The sequence below is a fragment of the Apis mellifera genome, linkage group LG13 (assembly GCF_003254395.2).
Source record: "Apis mellifera strain DH4 linkage group LG13, Amel_HAv3.1, whole genome shotgun sequence".
Classification (NCBI taxonomy): domain Eukaryota; kingdom Metazoa; phylum Arthropoda; class Insecta; order Hymenoptera; family Apidae; genus Apis; species Apis mellifera.
The window spans coordinates 4,679,434-4,704,607 of NC_037650.1; the positions used below are offsets into that span (position 1 = coordinate 4,679,434).

Sequence of the window (25,174 nt, forward strand, 5' to 3'; positions counted from 1 at the left end):
CTTCGAATAATTATTCTAAAAAAATCTCTAATGAAAAAAAAAAGGAAGATAAATAAAGGAATAAGTAAGCAAACAAAATATCGAAGGGGTCGGATCGATATTTCGTGGCCGTGATAATTAATCCGTGGTGCACAGGTCGCGAAACAGGACATCCTCGAACGGGTGAGGAGAAGAGAAGATAAGGCGTTCCGTGGATGGGTGACGGTGTAGGTGGCATCGCTGACCGTGTAGGGCGGCTGAACACTCGAGTTTAGGGGGATTGTTAGAGGGGGAGGAGGTTGCCGCCGAGCCGAGCCGAGCCGAGAGTTGGCGCCTGCGTAATACCGTCCCTGCCTACTTGTCAGCCAAGCGGAGCTGCCACCACCCTGCCCGCTTTTCCTCTCGCCGCTACTCGATAACAAACTTCGCCAGTACCAGTACTGGCACGGTACTCCGGACCGCCGTATCGTTCCAAACATCGCGCCCTTCTCGCCGCTCTCCTCGCTTTCGCCACTGGATATCGATATTCCTCCTCCTCCTCCTCCTCCTCCTCTTCCTCCTCTTCCTCCTCCTCCTCCTCCTCCTTCTTCTCCTCCTCCTCCTTCCTCCTCTGTCTCTCCCCCTCCCCCCGTCCCCCCGTTGTTTACGCGTACGTCGAGGACAAGCAGCAATCGTTTCCCAGTCGGAAATCGAGCGGATGGGGCCCCGAAGATCCGGCGGCGGCCTGGATCCGTGACAACTTGGAAGCCTGTTCGAGCTACGACCACGGTATATCGTCCTTTTCATCCACGGTTCATCCACCCAGTGACAAATTGTTCGCCTCCTCCTCCTCCTCCTCCCACGTTTTTCCTCCGCCCGATTTCCGCGTTCCGCGCTGGCCACGGAATTTCGTCGTGCTGTTTTTGTCGCGTGATTCATCGTCGGTGACGGTCAAGATCCCGCGACGAATACTCGCGGAAGAGAAGGAAAAGATGGGAGGAATGATGGAATGGGAAAAGAATGGAGAGAGAGGAGATTTTTGGGGGGCGTCGAGCATCGTCCGTCTCGAATTTCTTTTAGAAGAGAGATTTCTCGAGTGAAGAAAGGACCAACTGTTTGCGAGGGTTGCGTTTGTTATGGTGTATAACTTGTTGCTCGGTTTGTTGCCCGCAGAGTGGCCGGGATGATCGTGTCGTCGCAATTTTAAACTTATCGCGAGTCGAGGGATCGGTTTCTTTCCTTCTAATTCCCTTGCTTCCCTTCGGCCTCTCTTTCACGGCCGTGGATCGTGTTGAATGATCGACAAGTTTGGATCGACGAGTTTGGATCGACGAGTTCGATCGAAAGTTTGGTCGATAAAGGGCGGAGTGAGTGGTGGATCGACGGTGTTCTTCTCGGAGGAGAGGAGAGGAGAGGAGAGAAGAAGAGGAAGGATTCGTCATCGTGGACGAAGCTTCTTGTTATTCGAGGCTTAGGATGGCAAACACTAGCTTCCTTCCCTCTGTTCGCGATATTTGCTCGTTGGATTGTGCTCCGTTTCCACCTCCCCCCTCTCGGACAGATCCCAAGAGAAAATCGAAAATTTCTCTTTCGATCGAAAGTTCAGTGACACGAGAACGTACCTTTCGCACCTTCGTCACCGTTCAACGAGCCTCGTTTGAACTTGGAAGAGAGAAGAGGGAGGAGAGGGAGGAAAAAGAAAAAGAAAAAAAGAAGAATGACCGATAATACCCTCCTTTCGTTCCACGATTTGCATAGCGCTTAAAGCAAAAGGGACAAAGTACTCGAAGGAAGCGAAGGAGCAACGAGAATTGTTTGATCGTGCTCGACGAAAAAGGTGAGAGAAGGGAGGAAATCTGTGCGTGCATCTCTATCTCTCTTGCAATCTCCGATCTTCCGTTTCTCGATCTATATGCACGATCCATACCACGATCGTGATATAGGAGGAGAAAAAAAAAATCTCGTGATAGAGAGAAAAATCGTTTTTAAAATATCGATTTTAAAATACGCACTCGTATGTATAGTCTATTTTTTTTCTTTTTTTTTCTTTTTTCTTTTTAATACTATTCTGCAATTCTGATAATTTCTGGTGGTGGGATCCACGGTGAAAGAGGTTATTCACTTGCACGGGCGCGTTTCAATGGCCATCCACGTCACAGATATAAAATGGAGTAAGCGACAGGGTTGATCGTCGCTTCGAGGTGAGATGGTCACGGGTTTCAATTTCACGCGTCGAAATTTCGTGCTCCGTAACTCGCGTCTTCTCTCTCTCTCTCTCTCTTTCTTTTTCTATCTCCTCCCTAAAAAGTCGATCCCTCGAATCGGCCGACAGATTGAATCTTTCGTTCTCAGATCTCTCGTTTGTTGGCGAACGAATCTCGCAAAAAAAAAAAAAAAATAGAAAGGGATATGGCCGGGACAGAGAGAGAGAAAGAGAGAGAGAAAACATTCCACTTTTGGAAAGCTTTTGAATGAAACGCTTTATCGTTTTCCTGCCCTTTTTTCCCTGCCCTTCTCGTTATTTTTAAATGGGAATACGATTCGCGGAATTTGACGAGGCTGGCACTGAATCTCGTACCCGAATTTCATTCCTCTTCTCTCTCTCACGAAAAAAGGTTAACATCCTTTGAAGAACAATCGATTAGCCACTAATTTTTACACGATGATCGAAACTTTCCGACCGCGCGCTCCCATCATCTTTAATCCTCTTCCCTCCTTTCGAGATATTCGATTTCGGGATTTAGCCGCCCGATAAATTGAATTTATTCCGAGTTGTCCTCCGTAAGGGCGAACGTTTTTATCTCGTCGTCCACGGGATAAAAATTCCAGCGGAGGAAAGAAAGATCGTCTCGTATCAATGGAGAGAAGGGAGAAAAGGGAGGGAAAAAATCGAATCCTTGCGATCGCGAATACCGTTATCCACGAAATTATCAGATTTCGATTCTTTCTCGCCGCGAATCGCATCGTTCCTTCTTTTGATCTCGAGTATCAGTGATCTAAATCTCATGGATCTCCGAATTTCTCGCTCTTCCTCCGGCGGCATCGGATTCATAGATTGTCGGTCAGCTGACAAATTGAATTTTTCTTGGACCGAGAGGAAGGGTTCGTTTTATTTATTAAAATCCCGACGATCTTTGACCCTTGCATTTTCGAGTCGAGGACATAACATTTAGATATCCAAGTTTCATTCTCCCGAGAATCGAGCAATTACAATTACAATTACCTTCCCTTTTGACCGGCCTTTTTCCGTCCGTCCTTCTTGGATCGCAATCTCGTCTTTTCCCATCCCTCTCCTCTTCTTTCACTACGCTTTTCTCGTCCGCGAGCTCCCCCCCAAAGCTCTTCTCCCGAAGCGACAGCGGTTGTAACCACCGCTATCTGGTGAGTTTTCCCATTAAAGGGACACACATGATTGCTGTTTGCCCTCGCTTTCTCGAATCACCCTGGCCAGATTCTTTTATTCGTGGTGTAGAATCGCGCACACATCGTAATTACCAGTTTCAGAGGCCCCTCGCGGGGCCAAGATTCAGCGAAATCGTTCCATTTGACGAGAACCTATTGTCGTTTCCCTCCCAAGCTTCGACGACCGCAACTTGGACGATTAATCGAAAATTGGTGTAGACAGACGGTGGTCTTTCTTTATGTAATTGCTCGATTTTTCCAAATATTTGATCATCGGACAAAGTATCGCTCGTCGAACGAGTCAACAATTTTCTTCCCTCCCCCAACGAGAATTCTTCTTTCGTTTAGTTTCTCCGGTTTAGTGGGTCAATAATCTTAACGAGATAGGGGATGATGTTGGACATGATCGTTTCTTCTTTATCGATGAAGATAAGACTTTCATTCGGGAAGAATAATTTCAATTTCCACGATATCTGCAATCCCTGCTCTTTAAAGTTAACGAGTCACACTTTTTTAAACTTTTATGAAGAGATTTCTTTTTTTTGTTGTGGCTACGTGAAATATTCCTCGAATCCCTTCCGAGATACTCTTTCCGGATCTCGTATCGTTTTTTAAAATTCCATCGCGGATCCTCCTCTCCGATGCATCGTCGAAAGAATAAGAGAAATTCGATGTGAGGCCGATGGGCTGGACCCTTTGTCAGCCTCTCGACCGGCGATTATTAAAATTTATTGGTTTATCGAGCATGATAACCCTCGCTCGACGGAGCGTAAGGTGGTGATCGGTGGATTAAGAAAGGTCGTTAACAGGGTCACCTTTGTCCCACCATCGCGCGCTAGAAATACTTGAACGTTTCCGACATAAGGGGAACAATTACGCGTTGCATAAGGTGTTGCGATGACTCGATCTTCAATTTCATCTCTTTCAAAAAAGAAGAAAAAGAAAAACAGAGAAAGAAAGAAATTATCGAAGAGAAATTTTATCAATTTTCATTTTTCTCAAAGTTTCTACTCGGCTTCGTAGAAACGAAGGAACGATATAAGAATATTTTAACATTCCTCGTGCTTTCGTCCTATTTGCCTTTCGTTCCGTTCATTAACCGCGGTCAGAAATTCCTCTCCTTGATCCCCTTATCGGATTCAATTCGCCTTATCGGCCTACAAAAATTCCTGCAACGACTTCATTCCCGAGGAATGATTTCCTTAATCCACGAGGAGGGGAGGGAAAATAGAAGAAAAATTGGAAGAAGAATTCGACGTTGGAAGTCCGTTGTGATGGACGATTTTAAATCGCCACCGAGCAAATTAATCGAGGGAGCCCTCTCGAATGTTGAATAATCATCACATCGCCGACGTGTATTAATTGAAACTCGATGAGAGGATTAAGAACTAAGTGGCTGGTTGACCTTTTTGCTCGAGACGTCTTTTTCGTCGGACTGAATTTCAGTCTTTTCTTTTCTCCTTCCTCTCTCTCTCTTTCTTCGTTTTTCATTTCGACATATGGCTCGTCGTTATGGCTTTTCGTTTGATCGAAGCGAGGGAATTGAAAACTGTAAAAGTTAATTGCAAGCTGAATCGTCTACTCACCGATTCGTTAGAAAGAGGATCTTATCTGGTGGAGTGTATGATATTTGTAAGAAGATTTTTCGAAAGATTTCTCGAGCGTAGATATTTTCCTCCTAGGATGGGAGGATTTCGAGACAAGCAATAACAAGTAATAACTTTATTCCGTCTATTTCGCTCTCTCCCTCCGAAAAAAGGAAAAAGGGAAAAAGGATATCTCGAGATTCAATCGAGAGTTTTTTCGATCTCCATGAAAAGCCACTCCTCACCGTAACGGATCTCCGTTCAAAGAGTTATTTCCGCGAACGATTTCGAATTCCATCCGTGAAATAATTTTCCCCGGCCATTCTCTGGCGGAGCAAACATCAACACGTTCACCTCAAAGCCAACCCGCCCCCCTCTCCTCCCCTCCGCCTCCGCCAAATCTGCCGTGCTTGGTCACAAGTTTATGAGGTTGAACCCTTCGTTTTCCACGATAAAGGGAAAGCTGTGGCCGCAAGTTTTAACAACTCACCTTTTCGAAAATCAAAATCACGTTTTTCCGAAAACGTACAGAAACGTTACCTTTTTATAGGAACCCTGTGTAAATCCTTTTCCTCTCTCCTCTTCCCTCTCCTCTCTTCCTTGAAACACTGTGATTATTCTAGAGAACGGATGGAATGCCTCGAAGAGCAACGCGATTATCTAATACGCATAGATGGCAACGGATATCCCGTAGAAAGAAAAGGGTTGGAAAGATAATGAATCCGTTCCTCAATGCGATGGATACGATTTAAAGAATACGATTTCGAACACACAGATTTTGAAGAAAGTCTTTTCTCTAGAACAGTCTCAGCGGATAAAAACCCTTTTTCCACCGCGTCCCTGCACGTCGAAGGGGGAGGAAAAGGGGGAGGCCGTGGCTGTTACTTTCAGCTGCCGCTAAAACGGTGGCCGACACTGTAGATTATCGGCCGTCGTGATTGGGTATTCGTCCGAAATAAATGGCCGCTAATGGTATTTCTGGTAGGTGTCTCGGCCGATAATGCGGCACGGGTTAAGCGTTTAAAGGGACGAAAACGCGCCTAAACCCGTTCGTGGTCCCGCTAATGATTCAAACGTTTTAAACGTTTAATTTGTCCACCCTCTGCGCGGGTGTGGGCTCTGGATCGTCGTTCACGGATCGACGTGGCAACGGAACAAGGCATCCCACGAGGCGAGGGTCGTGACGGATCGGACACCAACGATAATGCGTTCCGCCGTCCGCTGAGATTGGACCGCTTCGTCGAGATTTCAGGTATGAGATAAATTTTAGGAAACGAGATGCTCGCGTGATTCGTGATTTTTCGCCCCCCTTTTCAAACGAATTTTCGAACGGACGAGACGAGAAAAATATCGGGGGTGAGAAAATATCGAAGATGAGGTTCGTACTTTTTTCTTTTCTCGAGGAATTAATTTAACTTTGAACGGAATTCGGTATTTCTTCCGGAAGAATTGTTATTATTTGTTTGAAAAGAAAATTATATTTATTTGTTATAAAAGGGAAAAATTTTGCAGGAAGTGAATCGTGTAAATATGTTAAAATTATTGTTAAATTTAATGATGGAATGTTAATACTTTTTTATCGCGTGTTTTTTTTCCCCATAATATTTTTGTAACGAAAAATCCGAGGATCGATGGCAAATCGGTTAAAGGGGAAGAGAAAAATACACGCATAAATTGTGCGAGATCCGACACCTGTGCTCGAAAAGTGTAAAAATCTCTCGAGCCGGTAAAAAAGACGCGTTCGACGAACCGTGGCATCGTATCATTACTTGTCAACAACAGAGACATTCCTTTTTTCCTTATATATTATATCGATATCGAAGTCTGTTTCGGTTTCCGTGTTTATCCGCTCGTTAATAATTCCACGAATTTCGAGCTCGAGGCGAAGGTCGTAACCATAATACGTCGCGACCGTTCGGTGTTTAGTCTTTGTCGAGACATCGAACGGTGCGGACCGATATATTTCGTCGCAGTAAAATTTTCAAATATTCGCGTGTGCATCGCGTTTCTTTTTTTCTTTTTTTCTTTTTTTTTTACGATTTAATTATTTTTTTATCGATTGTTCACGCGTCAAAAGTGTCGATTTTTTATACACGAGTGCGTAGTGCGTCGATAATGCCGCCCCCTTCGACGACGTTTTTTCGTCCGTTTTTTAATCGGTACGTAAATATTCGATCGACTATTTTATAATATTCAATATCGATACGTTTATTTTTTTGATAAGTTATTCACAACGTACGTTTATTCTCGTGGAAAAAATTGTCGAATACGGGGATCGCTCGTTTTCTCGAACGAATATTCTTATTAACCTTTCATGCAAATCTTTTAATTCAAAGGTAAAAAGCGTATATACGATTTATAATATCTAAATAGTTTCGTTTCGAAAACGAGATTTGTTATTTCATTAAAAATTTGTTATGCGACGTTGAGTGTGAAAAGGTTAAAAGAATCCTTACCTCTCTCTCTCGTTTGTTCCCGTGGAAAATATCGTCGAATCATCGAGCATTTTTTTATTTAATCCTTTCATGATCGAAATTTTATTTATTTATTTATTTATCTCCCCATCATCAATAGTAGAAACACACACGATAAAAAAGGCTAAAGTTTTTTATCGAGAGAAAATTTGTTGCTTAATTAATAAATAGTTACACGCAACTGTTGAGCATGAAAGGGTTAAAAAAAAAAAGAAAAAAACGACGTATCTCCAACAAATAATCCCGAACTAAATAATTAGGAACAAATATTTTTTTTTTTCCTCCCTTAATCGAAAAAGAAAAGGAATCGTAACAAATACGAGCGTTCGTTTCATTTAGAGAGAATCCCTTCGAATCGAAACGAGTCTTTTCTCTCGCGTTTTTTCCTCCCTCCTCCCCCTCCCCCCCTCCTCCCCCACGCTAGTAACAAAGAAATTTATGCGTTCTAGTTCGAAGCTTTCATTCATTCATTCAAGCATCGCCTTCCATTTGGCCGTGCTCGATCGAGAGAGGCGTCCGGTTACCAATTCCAAAGTCAACGAAGCTTTGTTATTCGCGGGGAAATCGGCTAATTGCGTCGATAGCTCCGTTTCATTAGCGACCAAGCTATCAAACCGCTATTTCGCCATTGAATAGCGGGGATTCATCCCATTTGAGCTAATAATAAACGGGATTTTACGCGTTCTCGATTCGGAGGATAGGCGCAAATAAGCGTGTGAATTTCGTAGCGATCTCTCGCGCGAGTTGTTTGTAGAGATCGAAGGAAAAATCCTTCCCTCTTTCCTCTTTTATTCGATTCGAATCTCGTTCCTCTGTTCTATTTCGATAGTTTTAGTATCGTTTTCGCAACAGTTTCGTAGAATTATTCTTCGTAGGATTATTTAAAACGATGCAACTTTATTCGGTTTCGATTGAAATTGGAAATCACGTGTTCTTACGCGTAATCGTCATTTCGTCTTCGAGAATAAAATTTATCTCAAGATAAAATTGAGGGGTCCGGTGAAAGTAGGATACATATTTATAAATGTTGGAAAATTTTAGATTAATTGTGGCATCTCCTGCTGCCCAATCATTATTTCATTTTCCTTTTTTTTAAATTCATAATAGCGAAATTTCTGTTTCTATTACAATTATACACGCGAACGACCGTTTCCCTACTTTTAATTCCAGTGCAAGAGAGAAATATCTCGCGGAATTTTCGTTTTAATTGAAACACGGTTTCGTAAAAAGAGAAAGAGGAAGAAGAAAAAAAAGTAAATGACAAAATATAACTAGTACTATTATTTTTCATAAAACTCTCGAAACCTCGTAAAACTATTATAGCTCTTTCTCCCCTTTCTCTCTCTCTCTCTCTCTCGCACTAGATCCCTCGATCAAAAACAAAGAAAATTATGACTCACGACTCGTTGTAAACGTTATAAACACTCGAGCAAAAACACTGCCAGCCAAATAGCTCTATTTCCAAGAAATATCGTAGGAACGAAACAAAACCCAGGTTCCCACGAATATATTCCACGAATTATATTCGTCAGCTTGTGTACATCTTTCGAACACATCGTCAACAAAAAAAGACGCACGATATCGTAGTCGATGAATCATTTATTTTCGCAAATTTTCCAAATCGAACGCGTTCGTTCTATCCCTTATCGCAACAAGGCAGGGAGGAGAGGGGAAGAAAGATGAAGGGAATTTTCTCGCGGAACGCTCGTTCGTTCGGGGGGGATAAAGAAGAGCGAGGTATCCGTGCGCCGACAGCCCTTATTCCTTTAATCTAGATCTCGCGCGTTGCACCCTTTTTTAAAGCCCTCTCTGGAAAGAAACGAAAAGAAAGACGGCTAACTTGTTGAATCCACGCGTTTCGAAAAGATGAAGCTTCGATTCTTCCTTTCAAAAGTCACTCAGTCAATCAATAATATATTCGAATAGTTTTCTTTTCGGAATTTTCATTTTTCGAAAACAACATGAAATGGTTGTAAAAATTCGTTGCAAATTTTAATTAAATTCGCGCAAGATCATCTTTTCGATTCTTTCGAAAAACCCCTCGTGAAATTTCTCCCCTCTTTTTTACGAATAATAATAATAATAATAATTCAACGAGGTCCGATGTCGCGCGTTTCCAATACCTACTATAAAGGGATAATTGGTTCGCCCGATAGAATTTGCATCAGAATTCCATTGCAATTCGGGGGAGGGAAAAATACGGAGGAGGGCAGGGGATGCATTGTATTCATTCATTAAGAGTTCTGAAATCTCGTTCACTCGGGGCACGGATGATACAATTTCGCGAGGCAACAATTCGATGATTTCTCCCCTGCCTTTTCCTCTCTATTTTCATTTTTCCTCTTTATTTACGCTCAATTATGGGGGAAAAAAATATCGAAAAATTCGTAGACAGAAATTTTTAGAAATTTCTATTCCATTCGCCCCAATGTCGAATGATATTTAACGAAACAAACGAATGAACAGCGTTTCAAGGCGAACAGCTTCCTCCTCCTCCTCCTTCATTCGTTCAAATTCTCCAAGATTCCTTGTTGCTTTTTATGCTTCTCTATGCACGTTCTTTCGTGATATCGTCGACGTAAAACTATAAAGAATCGGGATAGAAAAGGAGAGAGAAAGAGACGCGTTGACTTCAGATCGACGACGAGTTTTATCACTGCTAGTATCAACTCGTGAAGGGAAACTAGAGATTAGAGAAGTAATTTTTCGATATTATTTTATCGTCATCCATTCGCAAAATAATTAGGGGTTGATCGCGTCGAAATATTATCGATAACGAAAATTTCCAGCCGACTCTTATCGGGGTGAATGTAACTGTTTATTTAACCCGTGTGCAACGTGGCAAGTCACAGGTTGGACGTGTAGGGTGTAGCGTGTAATTTAACGGGCAAATACATTCGGAAATTTATTAATCAAAGTCATCCAGCATTCGTCGATGCACACCCATCGTGACCTATCGATCCCGCGGCGCGAACGGTGTTGGCGGATTATTTCGATGCCTCGTTAAAATAGAACTTGGTACTTCGGGAATAATGTAGCCTATCCAGTCATTCGCGAAAATAGATCCTTTCCTCCTTAGAGTTATTTACACTGTGGATTTTTATACACGCGAATATATATATATACATATTTTCACGTGTTACGTGTTTTTTCGATGTTAATGTTACTTAGAATATACACGTACAATATTATAAAAATCCGCAGTCCAGTAATTAACAACTTTTTCGGTTAAGGAGGAAATTGTGTATCGACTGTAATTAGAATAGAAATTATGGGGGGAGGAGGGGAATAGCTTGTATTTTTCTATTTTGCTTTTGCAAGGCGAGCTCGTGTAATTATCGTTGGAAAAATAAAAAGGAAAAAGCGAAAAGCAAAGAGGGGAAGGGCATGAAGTTTTCACGCGATCGCGCAAGCGTGGTGAGATCCTCGTCTCATAAGAGAATTATCGTGACAATAAATAGCCGTAGATAATGGGAGGGGGAGGATGAAACGAGAATACAACGACGCGGCATAGCTTTTACGAAACGATATAGAAAGTTTACAACTGGGAATTAGTAGGGGCGGTCACCACCGAAATGCATGGATACGTTGCATAATCGATACGGCTATTGTACCTTTTCCAACGATAATATCGGTTACACCGCGTATACGAGATTTCTCTTCAACGCAAAAACCGTTGCAATATAGAGGCTCTTTCTCCCTTTATGGGCCAAATGGCTGACCCTTCCCATCATCCTATTTCCTTTTATAACTTGGACTAACGTATAGAAGGAGGAGGAGGAGGAGAGGTTTGTCCACGGAAAGAATAATCAAATATAAATAAAGGATTCGGTAGAAAAATAGTAGAAATACATTTTCTTTTCGAAATCGAAACGGATACAAGGAAAGAAGAATACGTTGTTGGGGATTTTCTTTCTACAACTTCTCAACCCTTTATGAATACTTTCGAATAATATGTTTCGAAAAAGATATATATTTTTTCCAACTAAACATCTTCTTTTCCATTCTCTTTCTCTCTCTGAAACGGAAAATTTCACAACGTGATCTATCCTCGAAACGATGGTTTCTCTTTACATCTTTAATTATCTTCAATCATCGTCCAAAGATATTCCGTGCTCGCCTCCTCTTTCCTCTTTTCCATCCGCGTTCGGTTTGTGTTTTCCATTACCGGCCGATTCCGCGAAACAGACGAGCCTTTTCGAACTCGTCACAGTAATTATCGACGTATCGATCGTAGAAAGTGCATCGAGCATCAAACAACCCCCGAATTATGGGAGCGTGGTCGAAAGCGTTCATCGATCATCACGGTTATATACGAGCACTTTGACGTGGCGCAATTCGCCGGGAATAAATGCGCGATATCGTAAAATAGAGCCCCGCGGATACGGTACCATTTCCTGGAAAATATCTCGGTTTTTCAGAGCGGACGTTACTTTCGAAGGCCGCCTATCACAAGTTTGCTAGAAGAAATCGTCGGCAACTTATTTTTCGACCAAGTTTCGATTGCTCGAAACTTTAAAACGACGTATCTCTTCTTCCCCCCCTCGAGAATATTAAAATTATTATCTTATCTTCAAGAAACACAACACATTCCTTTTCCATACAACATATTAAAATCCGGGAAACGAAACATTTTATCCGCTCGTAATTCAAAGATGTTTCTTTCCAAACTTTCATCCCCGGCGAAACTGATTCTCATCTCTCGTCGTCGAGATGAGAACGATCTTTCTCAAAATCTTTCTCCTCTTCTCCCTTGGAAGAACGAAATCTTGGAGAAACGTTAGGAACAAAATTCATCATCCCCGAATCTGGGGATCGCGACAAATTTCAAGGCCGTGATTTTCTGCTCGTTTGAGCGGAGTCGAACGCTCATCGATCACTCGGAAGTTAAATGCATCGGTGCGTGCGTCTCCCCTCCCCCCTCTGCCCAAGTTTGCCCGTGCAAACTCCGTGCAACAGACATTGCGTCAGGAAATCGATTCCAGGTAACGCGAAGGTTCGATGTCACTCGTACGACGGCGATGGAAACGACATTTACCTTGGTGAAAATTGGACCGTCGTGCCACGTCCCGCCACCTTCTTCTTTCCCTCCCCTCTCTCTCTCTCTCTTCGTCGATTTCCCGTCGTGAACCGCGTCGAGCGTGTCGTTCCCCATTGTCGAAAAGACGGAACACGGTTTTCACATTCGATTAAACGGCTCCGCGCGCGGAATAATGGATTCTCGGATTTCTGCCCGTTATAAAGTGGCCCTTCGCCGCCCATTTAAACCTCCCTCTCTCTCTCTCTCTCTCTCTCTCGAGAGAGAGAGATCCCGTTTAAACGGGACGTTGTCGTAGGATGCCGTTTCGTGGACCGTAAAGGTGCTAAACCACCGTGCGTGTTTTAAATCGGCCTTACTTACGGTTACTCGTCCTTTACTCGTGTAAAGCAAGTTCTCTCGTTGCCGTTGGGAGTTTTAGCTCAGTTTGTTCCAGTTGTTTCGCAATTGCGCGGCTATGTTACGCGGTTCTCGTTGATCGTGTCAAGCATCGGTATTATGGAAGTTGTAATAGCCGCGTTAATTAGTTAACGAAACGTGTTTAAAGTTTGACGACAGGGGAGGAGAGGGGGGAAGGAAGGGTTAGGCCATGGATTATTAAAACCGGTGGGTTGACGCATCTGTCCGAGGAGGAAAATTGATTAAAGTTCAAGGGGATGTAAAAGGATTTACCTTTTATTGTATTATCTCGTTGAGAAGTATTCTTTTCTTTTCTTTTTTTTTTTTTGTAAGTAAAGGTATATAAAGGTATCTCCTCGTCGAAATGGATTGTTAAATCGCGAAAATTGAAGAATCATCTTCTATCCGTATGTTATCCACCTGAAATGGTTGTCACGCGTGAATGTGTGTGTGTATGCGATTCATGAATTTTTTATATTTGCCGCATCCTGGCGATACGGTTTCGAATACGGTTCGAATCTAAATAGAATATATAGTATTTTATCCGTGGAATCAAGCGTGGAATGAGGTAAGCCACCTTTTCGAATCGAAAAGATACCTTTTCTCTAGACGTGGAAATCGAACACGAGACAAAGGGAGAGAGAGAGAGAGAATCTAGAAGAAAGAAGAAAAAGAAGAAGAAGAAGAAGAAGAAGAAGAAGAAGAAGACAGTGGATCTCGGATATTATCATAGAAATAGAATTTTTCGAGCAGGTCGAAAACGTTCTCGAAATATAGGCAACTCGAGTTAATTTATGCGCTCGTTTCGTTTCTCTCTCTCCCTCTCTCTTTTAAATATGCCGTGTACCGAAACGATACAAATTTTTCAACCGTTCCTTTAATTTGTCGTGAAAACGGGTGAAAATTCATCCACGTTCGGATAAAAGTAAGAGAATTTTTATTTCCACCGCATCCACCGGTCGCGCACCGGCCTCTCCAACCGTATCCTTTAGTCGATTACGCAAATTATTTTTAATGCTCCCCTCGCTCCGCTCCGGAAACTTTTTAAAACAAGCACGCCCCGCGATAATTTTTTAAACGCGGCCCGCGTATCAAATTAAATTATCGGACGAAATATTCCACTTAAACATCACCGTTCCCTTCTTTCTCGACCATCGGATCGGATAAACTTGACAATGAATTATCTTCCCTTTCTTTTTCTCCCTTTTTTTTTTTTTCGATACGTCTATTAACGAACATCCCATCGCGTACGTACGCGGCATAAAAAAATCGATGAAACCAGCGTTTTTTCTAAATTTAATTCCCGATTTTTTCTCTCTCTTTTTCAACAAAAATTCATCGAGGTATATATATATATATATATATATATATATATATATATATATATATTTATTCACTCTCGACTCTCGTTTCATCTCGACTTCGCCATTACGCCATTACCTTTTATCACGCGGTCACAACGATTATTCCTTGGACAGAACGGAATTCCCCAGAAATGAGGGGCAGGGAGGGAGGGAGGGCAACAATTTCTCCATTATACGGCGCCCAAAAGTCCCTATCTCCGGAAAAGTGGACTCGTTTCGCTTGATTTTCCGCCCCAATTCTGCCTCAGCTGTGAATGGCGCGAGACAATTGCCGCGGATTTCGCTTCTAATTATTGCGGTTACAGTAATCCAGACCGTTGGCGCGTTTTACGCGAGCCTCTGGATTTACGAGGATTCGCGGAAGGAAGGTGCCAGTTGGACGTACCAATTTGTCACTGGCCGAGCTCCAGCCATCTTTTCCACGCGATTTTCCCATACATATTTGTCACCCCGTGTGAGAAATTAGTTTAAATCAGATCAACTTTTCGCTCGAATGCTCGTTTTCGAATTTCTTAAGGAGAGGGGGATGGATAGAAAGATTAATTAGAGAAGAAGAAACGTTTCCTCGAGGATCGAAGAAGAACAGAATTTGGAAATTGGACGAACAATTTTCAAGAGCGTATTATATATTAGTTTAAATTAAATCAACTTTTCACTCGAATGCTCGTTTTCGAATTTCTTAAGGAGAGGGGGATGGATAGAAATTAATTAGAGAAGAAGAAACGTTTCCTCGAGGATCGAAGAAGAACAGAATTTGGAAATTGGACGAACAATTTTCAAGAGCGTATTATAAATCGATCGGAAATAGTCGATGGGATATGGGACGCGTATATAATTTGACAATCAATTACCGGTAATTCCCTTACACTTTGCATCCCTATATTTCGAATTAAATTTATCTACAAAGTGATGTGATAGTTGATTCGTTGTTAATTAATATTCGATTAATCCGTATCGTTTAAAATTAATTAATCGTGGGGGATGATCCTGTTTATTTCGAAACAATCGAAACGAAGGAACGACAGAACCGACAGATGCAAGATTCGTGGGAACGGAAAGATTCCCAAGAATCCCTTCTTTTTCGAGACGCGACTCAGCTTGGATCTCTCCGTTGCCAATTTCTCGCTCGATCATCGTTGCCCTCTCCGATGTTTCTCCACCACGTTTGCGGTACATGAAATTATTCACAGAGCGAGGGGGGAAACGTCGGAGATTCCCCCTTTTATTAAATCGAGTCCCTCCTCCATCTCGGCCTCGTTTAATCTCGCTGTTGGTCCAGCGGAGACGTGGCGTGCGTGAAATTCTTAGCCGCATTCTGCATTCTCGATTACGCGTTCCCGAGACTCGTCCAATCCGCGAATCGTTGTTAGTCCGCCGCGACGATGAACGCGTTTCTCCGTTAATGGAGAGATGAAACGAAATTTCTCGTATTTCGTCACTAGTTTCGCTCTATTCTCGACCGAATTATTTCGTTTTCCATTCGCGGGCAAACCCTGTTAACCACGACGATTGTTTAACGAGAGGAATGGCTGTTTGGGAAAATCGTCGGACAATGGGCGAAAGATTGGAATGGGTTAACGGTCGAATGAACGACGAACGGTGGAGAGAACGAGTACAGATTTGAATTAGCGACAGGAAATATATTTGTCCGTACTTTAAAAACTAACCGTGCGACTTGTCGATGAGAGGAAGCAAAGAAATGTCGAAGGCCTTCGCGAGAAAGGAACTTCGTCCAACGAAAATGTTATCCCCCTGTTATCGTCTATGTCTCTCCTACGAGGGGTCTACGAGGGACAAGATACCCCAATATCGATGTATCGTTAATACTCCATCCCAGAGTCGATCAAACTTGGTGGCTCCGTTTCATCAGCGTTGCCCCGGGAAAAGGGGAATAATTAATGATCCCGCTCCTCCCTGTGTCATTTAAATTAAAACAATTTCAACCCCCACCCTCTCATGTTTGCCGGAGGATCGTCACAAAGCAAAGGGCAAACCTGGTTTAATTTAATAAATTCTCCCCGGAATCGACGACTTGTATTAATTACCGTTGATTATCGCCCCATATATACATATATATATATACACGTGCGTGTAATCGGCTATCTATTTTCCGGCCGACGAAACGATACACCCCGTGTCAAATAATAATAACCGTCACCTGGTAATTTCCTTTGAACAGGGCAACCGCGATAAATTAATTTGCTCGAGACAGGGAGAGTTTGCAATTTCGGCAAGCGTTTACACGATCCGTCTCGCGGATGGATGCTGGGGATCGGAAGTGGAGAATTATAAAATTCGATCATTCAATTCCGCGGAATTGTCGGTATCGATCGCACGAGAATTCGTTGCTCGTATTAATCTGCCTCCACCCCCTCTCGCCCCCTTCTCTCGTGTAGCCTCATTGTTTAATCGAACGACGCGACGAAATTACCGGATGGTTATCATCGTTGAGAGTCACTCGGTCGAATGATTAACGAATAATTACGCGTGGAAGTAATTCGCGAGCGAAAGTGTCGATGATAGAAACGGTCGTTCGTTTTTCACGGTTGAACGAAGGAAAGAGAAGAGAAGAAGTCGCGGATGATTTCGTCGTTTCCTTTTTCCTTTCACGTCGAGATGAACGATACCGCCATTGTACGACGCGACGAAATTTGTCGCTAACGTCGTTCCCTAGTTTTTCTCCTTTCTTTCTTTCTTTCTTTCTTTCTTTGTAAATATAGTCGTATCGAATAAATGTTGCGCGTAACGCAAAGGGGGAGAGGAGAATGTGTCGTGACACGAGCGACGGTGTGAAAAATGCTGGAACCAGAGGGGCGTGAAAAGGTTGGGTGTGACTGCGAAGATGGGGATGAATGGCGGGAATGACAGGGATATCTCGGGGTTGAATCGACGTTGAATTTTTTTCGGCTGACGATTATATCGTGTATTTTGTATCCGTATATTAGAGAACAGGGAAAAAAGGAGAAAGAGGAGAGAGGAACGAATCTATGGAACGATTAGATCGACAATGTCGAGATCGTGCGATTTTTTCGGGGACGAAAAATTGATTTGAAATCTCATTTCCGATGTAAACCTGTTGAAAGAAATTGAAGGCGTAATTGTTGCGAAACGCACACGGCCAATAACGCGAAAGGGCAATAATTATAAATTGGATCGGGGCCAATTTTTGTAGATTAAATTAAACGAAAGAGAGAGAGAGAGAGAGACAGTAAAAGGTGCTTGCGTCGAGATTCGTTTTTCCATTTATTATTACGTAACAGAGTTGTTAATGGTTATTTAATATATTTATAATTTAACGTGATATTTTAACTGGATAGCAGAAACGTAATTAAAACGTAACGCGTTTAAAAGTCTTTCTCAACAAGTTTCCAGAATTTCTAATTATACATTTTTCGCGATCGAAAATAATAACGGATATAATGGTTATGATTATGATGATGATGATGATGATGATGATGATGAGAATTACGGAATGAGAGGAGGAGTGAGAGAGAAGGAGAGGATGGAACGAAGGAGTTGGGAATTGGAACTCTTTATAATTGTAAACGGTCGTTGAAACAAAGTTGAAACAGCGATCTATTCTCCCCGGACAAGAATAATTAGAATAGCTGACCGGTTAATAATAGGTAACAGCTGGTAACGGTATAATCTGGGGATTGCTTACAGATACAGTTGCGAAGATATATAGTAATTAATAGGGAATGCGGTAACCACGATAACCCTTTATCTATCCTTACCACCGATTAATAGGATTAATCGTAATAATAATAATAATAATAATAATAATGGTAATAATAATAATCATCGCGTTGGTGGTTATCGCAAAAACTTACACGTGTCACGCGTTAACATGGCACATAGATATTATTTTTTTCACGATCGTAAAATCGATAATTGTTAAAGTGTAAAACGGAAGGGAAATTTCTTTCTTTTTTTTTCCAACTAATTCGTTTTAATTGGAATTAAAAAAGAAAAAAGAAGACTCGTTATGAAAAAAAGTATTCGACGATAAAGAGAATTTCCGAGATCGATGTGGGCAGCATCGGCGTTTTTACTAATTTTGGAAAATAATTTTCGAAATTAAATATCCGTTTGTTAGAATTTGCGGGAACGAAAACCGGTTTTATAAATTTTGTAAAGGTGTCCCTGGAGCGTGGCATGGACAAACACGCGAGCGAGATGGCTACTACGCGTGGCTTTGGCTCCGTGATTGGAACGTTGTGTGTGTGTGTGTGTCTGTGTGCATATATTTTTTTAAACAAATTAGCTTGTAACGCGCGAGAATTTGTTACATATTTCTGAAATTAATTTCGAATGTTTACGGATCGATCGTAATACCAGAAAATTCATGATGAAAACGGCGTGAACCCATCGCGTATATACGCGTAGATGTGCGTGTACGAATGAAAAATAATTTCGAGAAACGAGACGAATTTTATTCTCCTCTGTGTGTGTGTATTGTTTTAATATGAACCATACGTGTATACGTGTATATATACATGTATATATGAAAATTGTTTCTCGATCATTGTTTCACCTTGCGTGGTTGTTATTTAATCGTCTAGCTCGCGAAACAATTGGACGGAAATAATTTTTACTCATCCAGACATTTCTTCCTCGTTGATAATTATCGTTCTGACCGTTCTCTTTCTCTCTCTCTTCCCGTGAAATATTTATTTCATGCGCGAAATGCTCTTGTAGAATTAATTGTGGGAATAATCTCGATACTTGTCGAACCGTAATTACAATTTCGCATATTGTTAGCGGACCGTATCGAGGGTTTAATTACCATAGGCAATGTTAAAACGTTTCATCAACGATATTTCAAGTTACAGATCTCGATTAAGTGTTTATCGTGCATAATTTCTCGATATTTCTAAACACCGTTTCCGTTTATCAAACTCTCAATTATCAAAAAAACTCGATGGGAACTTATTTTCGTATCCGCCCGCGGCGTCCTGCCTTTCAGTCTTCTTAAATTCAATCTTCGCGCGACAAAAGGAAGAAAAGAGGGAGAGAGAGGAGGAAAATCAAAAATTACCTCACCTCTTTCCAATTATTCTTTTGTCAAAAAGGCAATAATCCCTCTCGCAGCTCCCATATCGTTTTTTTTCATCTCGTTCTTTTCTTTTCTTTTCCTTTTTTTCTCCCCCCTCATCCACAATGGACGAGCGTAATAAAATCGCATAGAGGAAATCTGCCGCTCTCTTAGCCGCATCATAAAATGTGGTTTTGCATTTTAAACGAAAAATAATGCAAATGAGTTGGCACGAGTTTGGACAAACCGCGTTGAGGCCGCGCGACGACACAAAAATTTCGTACACCGATGCTGTTGCACGCGCGAGAGAAAAATCGTTTGGAAAAATTCTTCTTCGTCTCGAGAGAGAGAGAGGGACGAGCTTCTATTTTGCCACTTCCGTTTTCCTTTTCGGTTGGACAACACGATCGGCAAACGATCGGTGTACGCGAAGGAAATATAAAAATGGAAACGTCGAAACGTTGAATGTGTGCATCATCGTCGTAGCAACCTCTGAGCTCTCACGTCCGATGAAATACGAGTTCGTGATCGGTAATACGTTAAAAGCGATCGTTGAATTTGTTATTCATGAGATGGTCTGCGCACCTCTCAGCTGTCTGCCACGTTACTCGTTCGGGCTTAATTACACTCTGGTATCACGTTGCGTTTTCATTGAAACGTGGCACATAGAAATTGGCGGGGTAGAAATGAAATTAAGAAGATTGATTAATGAATACGTTCGATGTATAATAGAGCGCGGAATTTTTTCGAATGCGCGTGTGCACGTGTGTGTATATGTTTTAACGAGAAGAATTATAAGCGAACGAATAAACAAAAAGAAGAAAGAAAGAAAGGATAAAAAAATTAAATGGAAAATGGGTTATTATACACCGCGTGAAATAGGCGAAACGCGGGAGGGAATTTCTAGGAGGAGATTGGAATCAATAACTTTCAATCTGACAAAAGAGCGTTTGCCTCTCCCTTAGGGGGTGTTTAGTTTCCAGGGTGAATCTGATCTCCTCGAATTTCCCATTAACCACGTAGCTCTGGTTTTTGTGCCTCGGACACTTCCTGCTACTCTGCAATTCTCTCTCTTCCTTTCTCTCTTCGAGTTATCACGAAATTCTAGAATAATAGAAATTTTTTGAAAAAATTCCACATTGAGGAGATGTACGAAAGGTGTATCAATGGAAATAAGCTTTCGATCGAAAGTTGGAGAATTGTTGAAGGTTCGAGGATTATATATTCGTGAAGAACAATAAGAGAGAGAAAGAGAGGGGGAAGTCTAATTCTCGAGAAGGTCTCACGAACTCTCATCCCGATAACCGGTTAAATTAACAATTAACAAGCGTGTTCGTTAACGAGTAACGAGAAGTCCGCGTGTAATTTATCCGATCGATGGAGTTAATTAATAAAGTATCGGAAAAGTTGGCCGCAAGTTCGTCGCGGGAGACGGTTGCATCGGAAGCTTGGCTCCACTCGAAAACTGGGAGGAGAAACTGTTTGGAAAAGACTTTTCATCGAATCCGTCCAATTAGCCGCCTCGATAAATCGACGTATAAATCGGCGAAAAGATTGCAGAATTTCCGAATCGAATTGGTCTTGTCGGCTTGTTAACGCGGCCAAAAGGGACGGATCTCTCTCTTCCCTTCCGCTTTTTCAACAGTCGTTAAATCACCGACCGTTTCTTAGCCTTGTTCCGTACCGGAGACGACCAAGAAGTTTGGAAGAAAAAATCCTTGGAAGCAAAGTTTCCAACCGACCCGATTCCCTGAATCGATCGATCGATCGATCGACGAGAAGATGACGCGAGATTGAAAAAGTGTGAATCGAATGAAAAAAATTTCGAGGCGAATATAGCGAGCCAATTCCAATTCTATTTCTCGCGAGTGGGAAATGCGAATGTGTGCATTCTCGGGAAACTTGGAAAGGAGGGCGGTGATTGGTCAAAGGAATCGAACTCGTGAAAATTTCATACCGGCGGAGAAAGGGAAACATTTTTCTTAATCCGATCGAGGATCGAGAATTGTGCTCGAACGTGTGACGAGTAAATCCGTATTACTTCCCCCTTGAAAAACAGGAAAATATAGGGGGCTGTCATAAAGCCGACCCCCTCCGTCCCCCCCATCCCTTAACACCGGCCACACGTACAAAGCTTTGCCCGATGGCACGTGAAGAATGCGATAGATCAAGCCCGATCGATCGATTCGAACCGATAAATGCTCGCGAGAAAAATCCAACTACTTTTTCGCGACTCTGCGCGAGAGATATGAGATTTATGATCGCGAATCTCGACGAACATTTCTCTCTCTCTCTCTTCTCTTTCTCGCGATCCTGTCCTGTCACGATATTTACTTGATCCTTGACGTGTACGGATATATCGAGCAGAAAATTGTCCGTGTAACCGCGGCTATTTGAATAAATATCTCGCACGCGAGGGACGGGATAAACGACAGGTTGTGGCGGTGTTTTAATTTTAATGATATCCGGCGTTCGATCGATTGGAAAGAGGGGAAGGTTGTCGTGGAAGGACACGATGGAAAAAGTATGTTTCCTGGAGGGATGAAGCCCTGTCACGAAGAATGTCAAACGCACGATAATAGAGAAGAAAATGGTTTCGCTTTTTTGCCTCATTTCGATATATATCTTGTCGAATTTCTGCTCAAAAAACAAAGAACGTTTTTTTTACCGAGATCGGAGACGATTATATGAATTCTTGGAAACGAATTGCGCCAATCCTTGGAGTGTTTACGTCAAATTTAAAAAGTACAAGATTAAAAAGAAGATTTTACACGTTGATTTTTGCGGATACTATACAAATAATTGACGGACTAATTAAGAGACGACGTATCGTTGGAGTCTCCCTAATTAACGCCTCCTACGCCTAAATTGATGGAGCATCGATGGTAAATTGTTTATAGGTCTTCGTTACGTCGCGTTTACCAGCGTTTGCGGCCGGTATTGAACACCTCTTAGCTTGTACCTGATCGTGCTGAACAGCTAACTAACGACGCTCGACACTGTAAATACGCCGCCAGTGTATCTTGCGTTCTGATTGAGCCTCGTGCACATGCATTACTTGAACCTGTACGATATAACGCCACTCGATGAATGGGATCCTATCCTGCTGTTAATCAAACGATTCAAATCGTCCCTATTCACGAGTCGGATCGGAAAATTCCATCCGAAGAGGCGACGAGACGACGACGAACGTTTATAAATTACTAGACGCGTCACAGTTTTTATATATGGGAGGGAATGTTGTAGGCGATATATGAAAATCGTGCACGACTTTTGAATATTCCTGGAAAAGTCGCCCTCGAAAAGTTTGTCCGTCGCATCCGCAAACAAAAAAAGAGAGGGCTCGGAATAAAATCGACCGGATTCTGTTTGGAATAAGTATTATAAATATTTGCTGGAACGCCATATTTTCGAACGCGGAAAATATAAATTTCACGGACTCGAGTTTATTGTTGTGAAAATTGATGAAAATTTGAAAAGTAGGAGGATTAATTTTCATATATTTCAACTTGAAATCGCGTTCGAATAACCTTAATTACCGTACAAAATTTCGAACGAAACTCGTACGCAAAACGAGCGAGTACGTTGTCGAATCGAATCTTAACTACGGCTCGATGAAAAGACAGAAACTGATGATACGTCAAATGTACGACGGCGTGAAAAAAGAAAAAGAAAAGAAAAAAAACGATACGTTGAATTTTATTATCCGTTATCGAAAAGAGCGTGACTCGATTCCTATTTTCTCTCGCTTGCGAGATCCTCGCGGCCAATTATATCGGCGGCCGCACTTTAATGACGCGTAACACGATCACATTACGGTCGATGTAAAAATGTCAAAGACTCGGGCAAAGTTACATAATGGCAGGGGGGGCAGCTTCCCTGGCAATTATACTTTTAAAATCGAGCGAATTCGAGACGCATTCGGTGCCCTTTCTTCGAAATCCCCTTTGAAAAGGTCGCCATAATCCGGATGTGTTTTATCATTTACGATGGGAAGTTTTATCGAGAAAGGTCGTTAATTTCAAAGTTCACGAAATAAAAGTTGTCGCAATATGATAAAATGCATACTGGGACGGGAAGGGGAGAGGGTCGTTCGAATCGTATTTTCAATAATTCATTACTTTATCCCATTTACATTTCTGGTTTCTCTGCCGAGAAAGATGAGAAAGATGGACACGCTCGATCGAATCTGTTTTTCTTCGAGTTACATTCACTCGTTTGAACGTCGAGTGGAACTCATTGTTGGGAAAAAAAAGTTATTCCCCGTGACGTTTATCGTCGTCTCTCCCCTAATTTTTAATTCGATCGAAACTCCACGAGAGAGAAAGACAGAGAGAGAGTCTATCTTTTCGAAGGAAGTATAATTTTTCGTCGACTATCCGGGGGGGAGGAGGAGGTTAACCAGACTTCTTTCGAGCGCGAGAACTTGTAAATTAAATTGTTGTTTCCTCCCCATTGAACGGTGGAACTGGGTCGAACGGATGTTATCGAGGGGTGTGAGGTAGCCGAGGAGAAGCGCGAGAAGAGAGTTTTGATTGGATTTAGGACAACCGAAAAAGGGTATCGACCCTTGCGCGATCCGTGCCCTACTTGTCTCGCTTCTAACGCCATTCAACGTTCGTCTTCGTCTCGCGCGTGTACGATTCGAGAAAGAGAACAGGATGACACCCTTTCCTTCCCTCGAATCTTATCATTCGCGAATCCGACCATGAGAAAGATATCTGGAAAAAAAATATGGCTTTTCCGTGTAAAGAAAAAAGAATCCTTTCCTTTGGAAATTGTCTCTCATTTTCTCTCATTCCTTGGTTTCATATTCGCGGCGTTGTGATCGTGAATATTATATTTGCCTTCCTCGAAGAAAACCGTGCGATTGCGATGGACGGAGGGAGATTCCTTTCATTTCGTTTCTGAATCTAATAGCGCGTCAACCGGTCGAAAGGTTTCCAAAGGTATCGTTCGTTGGAGAAGATGGAGGAATAAAAAAAAAAAAAAAAAAAGAAAAGGAAAAAAAAATACGAGACACGTGGAAGAAGGAAAGTTTATCTGTAGAAAAACAGCGAGGAGAAACCTTGGATGCACCTTGGAAGCACCTACGGGACAAAGTTGGAAATTGCTTTCCCGACCAAATATTTTAAATCGAATACAAGCACTGGCTAAATTGCCCGCTCTCTCTCTCTCTTCACCGTCAAAGTCTTTTGACTTTTTCCACTCTCGCGGCCTTCTCGCGTTGCGGAAGGAAGATTAAACGATCCCTCTCTCCCCGACGAGTTTCGAACAAGGGGAAACTGTTCAGTTTTCTACAACGATCGTTCTTACTTGCGCGTGGAATCGATCCTTTTTTTCGGCCACGCGTTTAACTTGCAACGAACCGCGATATTCCACGTCTTGAAACTCGCCGAATATATTTCTTCCAAGTTTCTCTCTCTCTCTTTCTATCTCGCGTTGTATCCATTCGTGGAATCAGGGGTGTTACAAACCTAAACAATAGAAAATCGAGTCTTCGACATAGAGTTTCTACGAAATTTAAATTTATTTGCGTCTCTTTCTTTCTTTTATTTCTTCTCTCGAAAAACTTTATGTGCGATTCGTATAAAAACAATGTGGAAGGAAACGAGAAACGTGGAGCGAGAAGTCAGATTTATGAAAATAAGGGAGGGATTCGATTCGATTAACGCGGCTTATACAGATGATTTTTTTTTTATTTTTTTTTTATTTTCTCGCATCTCGAATAATAATCCAGTCCGGGAAAAGTGTCGGATTTACGCTATGATTCAGCTCGGCCATAAAAATTGCGGATCAAACAGAGCCGTCAGAACGATGGAAAAACAGCTCGACTGACCATTCCGACGATCGCAAAATCCGGCTTGTCAAGCTTCTCTTTTATCGCCCGTCCTACGATCCGCTTATTTCTCATT

The 25,174-nt window shown here is 42.1% G+C and overlaps 1 protein-coding gene across 4 annotated transcripts in view; it reads left to right on the forward strand.

The window, feature by feature from the left end:
• The first annotated feature begins 420 nt into the window (after positions 1-420).
• 5-HT1 (serotonin receptor) overlaps positions 421-25,174 on the forward strand; it is a 106,152-nt gene continuing 81,398 nt past the window's right edge. For 2 of the 4 annotated variants that reach the window (XM_006560049.3, XM_016915677.2), the window contains exons 1-2: positions 421-747; positions 5,932-6,198. The gene's annotated coding sequence lies outside the window, so the exon portion shown is untranslated. Of the gene's footprint in view, positions 748-5,931; positions 6,199-6,875; positions 7,106-25,174 lie in introns of those variants that run through there. The other 2 variants (XM_006560052.3, XM_006560054.3) reach the window with 2 other exon arrangements.